We start from the raw sequence: 10722 nt of genomic DNA, 5'->3' as shown, positions 1-10722 counted from the left end.
ACTTTATGGAAACTCATCAAGGAAAGAAGCAACCTAGGGGAATGATCTACCTTCAGAGGTTTTGGGGACTCCAACACTGGAAGGTTTTAGGAAGAGACTGGAAAGCCACTTGTCTGAAATGGTATTGGTGTAAGGTTTCCTGCAAGACATATTTTCATGTGGCCCAACCGTCCACCTGCAAGGGTTACTGAATACCACCTGGATTTCTGCCCCAAATTTTGCTGGAGTTCACCTTCATCTTCAAAGCGTGACTTTTGTCAGGATAATTAAAGAGACCCTATTTCACAAGTTGAGTTTTCTGGGCTTCCTCCTCCTCCTCTTCTTCTTCTTCTCCTTCTCCTCCTCCTCCTCCTCCTCCTCCTCCTCCTCCTCCTCCTCCTTCTCCGCTCTGTGCTAACAAATCCGTTTCTTTTCCCCAACTCTCGGTCTGCCACAGAGAGCCACACAGCAAGGGAGCCAAAGGCTAGAGGCAGATGAGGATGATTATTTTAAATCAATACACCTTCTCTTGCCTTTCAAAACACTCATCTATAAAAAGAATTCTATCCCCTTCACACTTCCTCCCGCCTCGCGGACCTCATTCACGTGGCGTGGGCCCAATACTTTGTTATCCCCTTTTGCTGGCCTTGTAAATACAAAAATACCTTGATTGTTCCCGTATTAGAGATTGCAAAGCAAACGGTAATTACTGGAATTCGGGCAAAGCCAGACTCAGCTCAAGAAGTCACCGCTGAAAAAAAACGAGGTCAGGGACAAACATTTTGCACCAATGTTTGCAAAATCTGTTTGCAAACACCTGGGGATAAACCTGTGCATTTCCTCTGCTGAGCTGGTCCCGAGATGGTTTGGATGGACTTTGAGGTTGCGTGATTTTCCTAGAAAAATAAATACATTTTGCCATAGGATACATGGCATGGCGGTGGCTCAGTGGCTAAGATGCTGAGCTTGTCGATCAGACAGGTCGGCAGTTTGGCAGTTCGAATCCCTAGCGCCATGTAACAGAGTGAGCTCCCGTTATTTGTCCCAGCTTCTGCCAACCTAGCAGTTGGAAAGCACACAAAAAAAATGCAAGTAGAAAAATAGGAACCACCTTTGGTGGGAAGGTCACAATGACATTTCATCTCATTCTGGAAGAAAATACGCTTTTCACTCCCCAAAATATGCAAATAGAACTGCATTTTCAATATGGGAGGAAATGCCAATGGTTGAAAGATCATGAGATCAATATTTGAACTAGATCTAGGTTTCAGATTGTGGAAGCTTGCAAATTTTGGAAAAGGAGAGGATTGCATCTTCAAATTTTACCAAAAGCCACCTTGGCGATCTATTCTTCTTGCAAAAGTCCACCAAAAGTTGTGAGAACAGTTTCCTTGTATTTATTGTGGTTTTCTTAGGCTTTGGGACGCTCAGTAAGACAACTGCAGCCAGCAGATATTTACAAAGATTACAGAAATAATAATGACAGAATTAGCATACGATACGGACTTCCGTAGTGAATAATTAGATTTGCAGAAGAAACTGTAATTAATTTATGGCGCAACGAACGTCTTGATCAATTATCCCTCTGCAATTGCATTACAAAAATCCAACAACTGGTATCTTAAGAGATGCTTCACCAGGCCTAACTTATTTTTCTTCTGCAATCTAAATTAGGCAATAGGAGCCCAGATTGAATTAGAGGCACTGCTTTAGCTACTTCCCAAGCTGAGAATAGACTCCACTCTCATTAGACAGAGGCAGATTCAAAAACTGGCTAAGGGAACAGAGAAACTGGGGGATGGAAAAACAGCTTCAAACGTGGAGTTGTTCTTCTTTTTCAAATCATGTTTGCTGTTTTAATAAGATTTTGCATTTCAGGCCGAGCTAATGTTGGGAGCCTTGTTGTCTGTCAAAAAATAGCTAAAATGAACCCGTAGGATTTAAAACCTTTCCAACAAATTCAGTTGCTTTTTGAAAACCAGGGATATTTTGTGTTGGGTCCAGAGCTGTGCTTGTCTTCTTAGCAGAAATGGCACCTCAGGGTTCATTGAGTTGACATGAGGGAAAATTTCAGAACCCACAGCTGGGGGTCACCTGAGCCGCTCAGGGACCAAGGTTCAGGATTTTCTTGGCCCTCCACACACACTGTTCTGCATCATGGCATTGTATCGTGGGGCAAAGTTCTGATTTCTAAAAGTGACTCTGGTCTGGTGCTGGGACAACCTCATTAACCTCGTGGACCGTAAGTGTCTTGCTTGGCAATTCCCGTGACGAGGCCAGGAGCCTGCAGGCACAGGAGATGTCCCTCCCTCTGCCTGCTAAAATTGAATTTCCAGAATGGTTTTTTGAAAGTTATGTTGTTGGATTCTGAGCCTCTGAAGTATTTTGCTCTGTAAAACAGAGCAGGCATCTGGAGATCTTTTCTGCAGCAGAACAAGTTGCTGGTGGTCTTCTTATTTTCCTCCTCCTCCTCCTCCTCCTCCTCCTCCTCATCATCATCATCATCATCATCATCATCATCAATTCTAAAAGTCTTCCTCCTCCTCTTCTTCCTCTTCAATTCTAGAAGTCTTTTTCTTCTTCTTCTCATCAATTCCAGAAGTCTCCTCCTCCTCCTCCTCCTCCTCTTCCTCCTCCTCCTCCTCTTCCTCCTCCTCTTCCCCCTGCCCCTCAGACCTTGGATGGGCTGATCTCATTCTGAGCTCTTCTGTCAGAGCTGACAGGGCCTCCCATCTCAGGATACCAATGGCCCTCACTATAACACTGTGTTCCTCTCCACGGAATCCCTACCAAAGCGTCTGCGAACGCAGTTGAGCTTTGCGCTCATCCCATCGTGTCCTTCAAGGTCTTCTGCAGCCACCTGATCTGCCCATGAAGCGAATTCTGTTCCGTCGCCTTTGCCTCTTTTTCTTGGTGGCCCTGTACTGGCTGTTCTTTTCCAGTGACAACATGGTCCTCTCTCTGCTTTAGGCAGGTATATCTTCCTTCATGATCACTGCTTGGAGTCCTTTAGACCTGGGGGGGGGGGCTTTGCCAGCTCTCCCCACCAGCCAGAGCTTTTGACCTTCAGAAAGATCTGGCATGTTTCTCCTTGATGCCAAACTCTGGTAACCCAGGGGTGGAGGAGATGTCACGAGCCAGACCTTCTGGAAGCCAATTCTTGGGAGAAATTGCGAAACAAAAGGTCGTGTGCTGCAGAACAAGGAATAAAAATGGACTCTGCAAACTTGTGTCATTTGATTCTCCAAAGCTAGCATGACAATAAAGTGGAGGTTGAGCAGCAAAAATTGTGGGGTGTTTTTCCCCCCCTTGAAATGACCAACATGGCTTGCTGTTCTTTTGGAAAACATGTTCAAATCACCACAGTTTTAATTAAGGAGAGGGTGTAACATGTTAGGTCAGCCCAGTGTGACTGTTGGCTATGTTGGTGTAAGAGGAATAAAACACTGTGGTCATTTAGAAAGCATCCATTGCTTAATTTTCCTTCTCGCATTTTTTTAAACAACAGAAGGCAATGGAATGCCACATTTGGCCAGTTTTGTGTTTGTGTCCAGAGACATTTCAATGAAAAATCTTGTTGTGTTGTTGGAACTGTTCATGGTTGGGTATGTGCACTAGCAGCTATTGTGATGCAGTGAAGAATTGTCTCCTATGCATTGGATGGATGGATGGATGGATGGATAGATGAATCAATGGATGAATCAATGGATGGATGGATGAATGGATGGAAGGAAGGAAGGAAAGAAGGAAAGGAGATATTTCTTGGTTTCTGAAAAATGTTCTCATATGGATGCATTCTTGGGCCAGTATGGGATCTGTCAGATTCCGAATTGTAATCCACCCCTCTCTTCCATTCAATGAGCTCCAGGTTCTTCCTTTCCAACCTCAGAACATCCAACGCAATGGTCCAAAATCCAAGTATTTCCTTCTCCTCACAGCTGATCAAACAGAAAGGAAGCACCAAACCTCCAGGGAAGAATGCTGAGCATGAATGAAAACTGTGGCAGTGAGGATTGTGCTTTCTTGTCCCACCCCTCCCTTCTTCAACAAAGTTCTTGAGAAGCTGAGCAATTGCCCTCAGGCCCCTGTCCCATCCTGAAGCAGCTGAGCTGGCCCCAGGGATCCCCAACGGATTTCAATCACAAAGAGAACATGGATTAATTGCTTTTCTATAGAGCTGAACAAGTCACCCCCCCTCCCTCTTCTAATGTACAAGGAGCCGAACATGAGAACGCACCAAAAAGCATGATATCTTTGCAGTGGGATTCAGAATGTTCTTAGCAGGGCTCGGTGGGGCTCTTCGCCTCCTCCCAGCATGTAAAAGTCCACTCTGTGGATTCCGTGTTGACAAACTCGCTGCACTGATTAAAAATGATGCCCACAAGCTGAGGATGGCATGATAATGCCCGCCTCAGCTCCCTCCTTGAGTCAGAAGGAGAGCCCACGTGTCTGACTTTCAACCAGGAGGGCAAATGTTCTCAGAATCGGAAAGTCCTCTCCGTTCCAAAGTGGATTGATCTTCTGTCTTCTTCTTCTTCTCAAAGACTTGTCATCATATCTAAGCCAGAGAGGGCCAAAATGCCAAAGATAGCAATAGCAGTTAGGCTTACATACCGCTTCACGGTGCTTGACATCTCTCTCTAGGGTGGTGTACAGAGTCAGCCTCTTGCCCCCAGCAATCTGGGTCCTCGTTTTAACCACCTTGGAAGTATGGGAGGCTGAGTCAACCTTGAGCCCACTCAGGATTGAACTCCAGGCTGTGGGCAGAGTTTACCTGCCATGCTACACTTTAACCCCTACACCACCAGGGCTCTTCAAATGGGGAAAGCAGGAAAGACCAAACAGGCCCCCTTTCCCATCCCAATTTAGCCTCGGTGTCTGGTGAGGCAAGACCAGCCTTGAACCGGGACTCAATCAGGCTTAAACAACCAGATCTGCATGTGCAGACTACAAGCTAACTACTTTATTATTTTCTGCCTTTAGTACAGGAATCTTTCCAGATCTGCCAGCCAACTCCTGGGAGTCATTAGAAAAGGCTGCAAGGCAGTGGTGAAATTCAAAACTTTTCACTACCGGTACTGTGGGCGTGGCTTGGTGGGCGTGGCAGGGGAAGGATATTGCAAAATCCCCATTCCCACCCCACTCTGGGGCCAGCCAGAGGTGGCACTTGGTGGTTCTCCAAACTACTCAAAATTTCCGCTACTGGTTCTCCAGAACCTGCTGGATTTCACCCCTGCTCCAAGGAACTAAATGAGGAGACGACCTTAGTCCTTTTGCGATGGTGCAGGCTAACCTCTCCTCAAGCCCTCCTCCTTCCTGGGCGCTTCCCAACAGAATCGTTGAGCATTGGGGCTGAATTGGGATTGGTGCCCGTTCAGCCTTTCCTGGTGGCCTCCTTTCCCCACCATTGGCTCTTTCCCCCCTTCCTTCTAGCTTACAAATGGCATTGTGATCTTTTTTGGGGAAACCAGGCAGAGTCCCCATCCGCCTTGAGATGGAGTTCTCGAATCGGGGATAGGCAGGTGGTTCTCATCCTCTGAAGCTCCTCAAAAGGTTGGGACGTGCTTGGCATGGCTGCTGTGGCCCTTCCTGCACCCCAAAAAGCGCCCTGCCTCCTTTCTTTCCACTGTATCCTGAAAAGGGATTAGGGCCGAAGGGAACACTCCTTCTGTTTAAGGCCCCTTCTGTTCTCAAACCTCCCCTTGTTTTCCCAGCATCGTCTGCTCCCACTCTCCGATCAGAAGCCGAGGGAGACAAAGATCACCTTGTTCTCCCCTTCCTATGCCACGTCTCATTCATCCTGTGCTCTTTTTTTTCTCTTGTTCCCTTTTGGCTCATCAAGTCAAATCCCCACGGCTTCCAGTTTCACGATGGAAGATCTTTGGTTACGTCCTGTCAAGAGACAAATGTTATCTCTTTTCCACCCCAACGAAGCTTTCGTTTTTCCATCCCGGGGGCCCATCGCTTGATGTCATTGATCTGCTGGCCTTGCAGGGCAGGAGGACGGAAAGAAAAAGGGTTGGGGGAGTCTCTGGGTCCCTGGCGAAGGACGACCACCTGTCTTCATCTCCAGCTGGGTTTGCGAGGAGAACCACCCCAGGGAGTTTCTCCCAAAGAAATGGGGTTTTAAAGCAGAGGTGCCCAAACCTGGCAACTTTCAGACTTGTGGACTTCAGTTCCCAGAATTCTCCAGCCGCATTAAGCCACAAGTCTCAAAGTTGACAGGTTTGGGGACCCCTGTCTTAAAGGAAAAGGGCATCCAGGGCTCAACTTTCAAAGTGACATTTGTCCTCTTCTAAGGGACCCTAGAGAAGGGTCAGGAAAGTCAAGATGGCAGCCAGAATGCAATGGAAGCTCCGCCTCCTTTTTTTAAGTGTGTCACATCTTAAAAACAGATGCTGGCATTTCAATCGCCTTCGGAGTTTTTCTGAGAACATTCCTGTACGCTTCTGGGTCTAGTTCAGTGTTTCTCAAACTTGGCGACTTTAAGACTTGTGGATTTCTCCATTTGTGGAATGAGCCTCTTATCTCACCAGCAGTGGCATGGTGCAAAACCAGTTCATGTAAACGTTTGTGTAAAGCAAAGAGGAAGAGAGCGAAAGAGTGGAGGGACAAATAAGGCAACTTCACACATTCGTTTGTTTCCCAGTTTCCAGTTTCCATTTGCAACATTGTGGGAAGGTCCCAACAGCCAATATTACACCCAAGAAGTTGGTTCAGTTGGTTTCTATTCTGCATTCTACTTTACCCTACCCTACCCTACCCTATCTTATCCTATTCTATTCTATTTCTATTTCTAATTATATTCTATTCTCCTCTTTTCTTTATTTTCTTTTTTCTTCCTTTCCCCCTTTCCTTTCTTTTCTCTCTTCTCCTCTCCTGTCCTGTCCTCTTTTTCTTTTCTCTTCTTTCCTTTTCATGCCAAGCAAAGCTGCTATTACCCTCGTGGGATAAGGGTGTATAATTAGATACTTCCAGCTTCTCAAAGCACATCTCAAAAACCGTTTATGCCTTCCACCTTTTCTTCCCCATCTCTTGCAGCAATTGCTACCTGCACTATTGTTATATTTTTAGCTTTGCTTTTCCAGCAGGGCTTCCCCTCCTCCCTTTAGGATCCAGCTTTGATCTCGTGTCCTTGCATTTGATTGCCTTCCCTTTTCAGCCGTTGGCTTTATAACAAGGTGTTCTCGCCCCCTTGAAGAACAGTTTGTGACTAGGCCACTAATACATCCAGCGCTGGAGCAAACACACAGCCTCTCCCTGGGTCGGTTGTCATGCCACCTTCTCCAGATGCTCCTGGCAAGAACGAAAAGGTTGCCCCAGCCGGAGGAGAGGAACCGCAGTGGCTGCTTCTGAGCTTCCAAAGAGGCCGGGAAAGACGTCATCTCAGCTCGGGAGGCCTGAGAGCTTGACCTGATGGGTGGCGCACTGCCTCAGCCACATTCTTCGCCCTGGGAGACTCAAGATGCCCAGGACGGAGTTAAAAAGAACCATAGAAATCCCTCTCTTTTTCTGTTTTTTTGGCTGATTCATCCCCCAGAGCTGGCATGGAGGGTCGTTTGTCCCCGATTTTCCTACAGGGAGAGAGGAGGAGAAGAATTTATAGGAAGCGGTCAATTCCGGCCAAGCAGGGAGAGGATTCTCCTGCTCAAGATGTAAAGGCCAGCGGGGAGGAAAGCTTTGAGGTCCCCAAAGGTCCAGCAGACCAACCTCTTTCCTTATACAGGTAGTCCTCGGCTTATAACCGCCCCTGAGCCCAAAATTGATGCTGCTGAGGGAGAACATTCGTTAAGTGAACCCTAACCCTAACCCAAAACAGCTCAGTTCAAATTGGATCTGGCCGAGAAGGAGGCTCAGCAGAAGCACCTCACTGAGGACTAGGAGCATAGGCTTTCCAAGCAGAGAGAAGACCTGCGGGAGTGCAAGGCCAGGGACAGGCGCCCGGAGGCTCAGCGGGCTGAGATGATCAGCCAGTTCCAGGCCATGATGCAGTCCCACTGCAATGAGGCCCTCTGGCTCTTCGCCACCAGCGGCTGTTCCCTCCAGCCTTCGCCCAAAGCCCCCCACCAGGAGGCTGAACCAAGTCAGGATTTCTGCCCCCCTCCGACCCACATAAAAAGACCCCAAAGGGGGAGAATCTCTGCAGCAAGATAAGCGTTCATTGCACGTATCCATCCCAGGGGCCGTAGTTTGAGGACCCCTGATTTAGTGCAATGTTAAAAAAGCAAATAATTTTTCTGTGGACCACCAAAATTTTCTTGCAGACCACCAGTGGTCCATGGACCCCCTGCTGGTGACTGCTGGTATAGATTCTCCTACTTGAACGGGGTGGGGGTGGGGTGTTGTACTAGATGGCCTCCAAGGTCCCTCCCAGCTCTATTCTGATTAAACTCTCCATGCATCAGACCGTCCCAGAGGACAATTCAGAAAATGCCTTTCTTTCCCCCCCGTTTTCTGCCTTAAACAGAAAGAGTTAAAGAGAAAACCACAGGGCGCCTGCAGGGAGCTGGAAGGCTTCCAAAGAACCAGCTCTGTTCCTATTAATCTTGATGGTTTTCATTTGTGAAGCCACAAATAGATGCTTTGATGACCAGGAAAATATTTCCGAAGAAAGTTTCAATGCTTCAAAGGAAGAAAGCTGCAAATACCAGTTTGTCTTGTTTGTGATGACGTGACAACTCGGGTCACCCAGGACCCTAAAAGGGCAACTTGAGCACGTCCACCAGCTTGTTTGGAGCAAGCTGCGGGCTCTTTACCCAGAAGGAACCGTAAAATTTCACCCTTGGCCTCTCCAGCTGAGCCCAGATCCACATATTTTCTCTGCTTTGCTTGAGCAAACTCCCTCCTTAAGAGGCGGCCCTAGTCCAACACAACTTTCTCCCCCAGGGAGAGACAATTGGACGGGTGGCAGAGCAGAGACAAAACCTTTTCTGGATTTATTGCATTTTGTGCAGGCACAGCTGCGGATTCCAGGGCAACACACCCTGTAAATCAGCTTGGGCAAAATCCCCTCTGAGTTGACTTCAACCCAGGGAGATCCACAAGGGTGCAAAACACACACACAAACAAGCAAAAGTGCCAACTGTCCCACTTGGTTCGTGCAGTAAATTAACACTTCTGTGACATTTCTTTTCTGCAAGAGTACAGGCCAACATGGTTAGAGAAGGAGTGCAGCCAGATCTGATATTTTCACGTGCAAATAGCATTGTTAAGTTTCCCTTTCCCTCCTGGCCTTCCCACTTCTTATTATTTACAGTCCAATTAGCTGCATTCATTTTGTTTTTGGGGAACGGACCCTTCATCTTGCAGACATTCCCAGCAAGTGACTTTGGGAGGCTGGCATCTTACAGGGTTGCTTTGACTGCAAGACCTTGGTGGAAAGATACACCTTACCCCCTATTCTGAACTCTTTCTGGGGCACCTTTTTCCTTTCAGATGGTCTCTTACACGCTTCTCTCACGTTGTCCGACTCCCTGCGAGCCACAGGCCAGGTATCTCGCAGAACGTGGATCCATTGATCCATTCGGTTAGGGATGCCCGTTCGTAGCTGGCCTTTGCCAGCCGAATTGCAGCCTTGACTGCACCATTGTGGTAGCCATCTTGACTTTTCTGACCCCTGCGGGTGCCGGTGCTTCAATGCAGTGGTTGCAAAGAGGACTCTCTCCTGTTTTCTTGGCAAGAGTGTGAAAATAATTGGCCGTTGTTTTCTTCCAAGCCGTGTTTTCTTCAGCTTCCCAAACTCACTTCCAGGCCTGGGGTTGGCTGGTGGGGCTTCAGGTCAGGACTAGCGAAAACTGATCTTATTTACCTTCTAAACTCAGACTAAGAAGGAGTCCGTGGCTGCCACCTGTTCGGTCACAAATATACTAAAGGCGGGGAAAACAGAATGAAATAAATTGCCTTTTGATCTAGAGAGGTCCCTGCAAGATTTTGCCAAGTCTTTTCTCAAGCAAAGGGTGTTTCATTCCCCCATCCTACCCTCAAGATACAGAGAAGCTTTTCTCTTTCCTTCTTTCTTTCTTTCTTTCTTTCTTTCTTTCTTTCTTTCTTTCTTCCTTCCTTCCTTCCTTCCTTCCTTCCTTCCTTCCTTCCTTCCTTCCTTGCTTGCTTTCTTCTTTTTTCTTTGCTTCTTTCTTTCTTCCTTCCTTTCTTTCTCTCTTTTTCTTTCCTCTTTCCTTCCTTCCCCCTATCTGTCTGTCCTTCTGTCTGTCTGTCTGTCTGTCTGTCTGTCTGTCTGTCTGTCTGTCTGTCTGTCTGTCTATCTATCTATCTATCTATCTATCTATCTATCTATCTATCTATCTATCTATATCTAAATTTATTTATTTTTTATGTTTCTAAACTGTCCACCTTCTTCAAAAACGGGCTCTGTCTTCCTTCTTTGCCAGGATTTCTGAGCAGGGAAAATAAAAGCAGAATTAATAGGAAAGCAAGCTACAAGGGGAGAAACCTGGGAAAGACATTCTGCGGATAACCCAGGTGAATTGGGGAAAGTTATACGGTCAGTGCTTCCCCTAAGTCAAGGGTCTTGGGACTCTGAGGTCAACCTCTACATGTTTCTGAAGTCTTCTCAGCCACCCAGCCAGCCCTGCTCAGAACAGCCTAGAAGACTGATCTTCTGAGTCTCCGTGCAGAGGAGTTTTTGATGATCTTCAGAGAACGTTGGCTGGTCAAGTTGACCTCAGAATCCAACCTGGGATTTAGCATTAAAATAAACTCAGGATCCGTCAGCCTTTTTCTCTC

Source organism: Natrix helvetica (genome assembly GCF_964273705.1).
Source record: "Natrix helvetica genome assembly, chromosome: 13".
NCBI lineage: Eukaryota > Metazoa > Chordata > Lepidosauria > Squamata > Natricidae > Natrix > Natrix helvetica.
The sequence above is the reverse complement of the archived record's forward strand: the minus strand, read 5'-3'. Positions refer to the sequence as shown.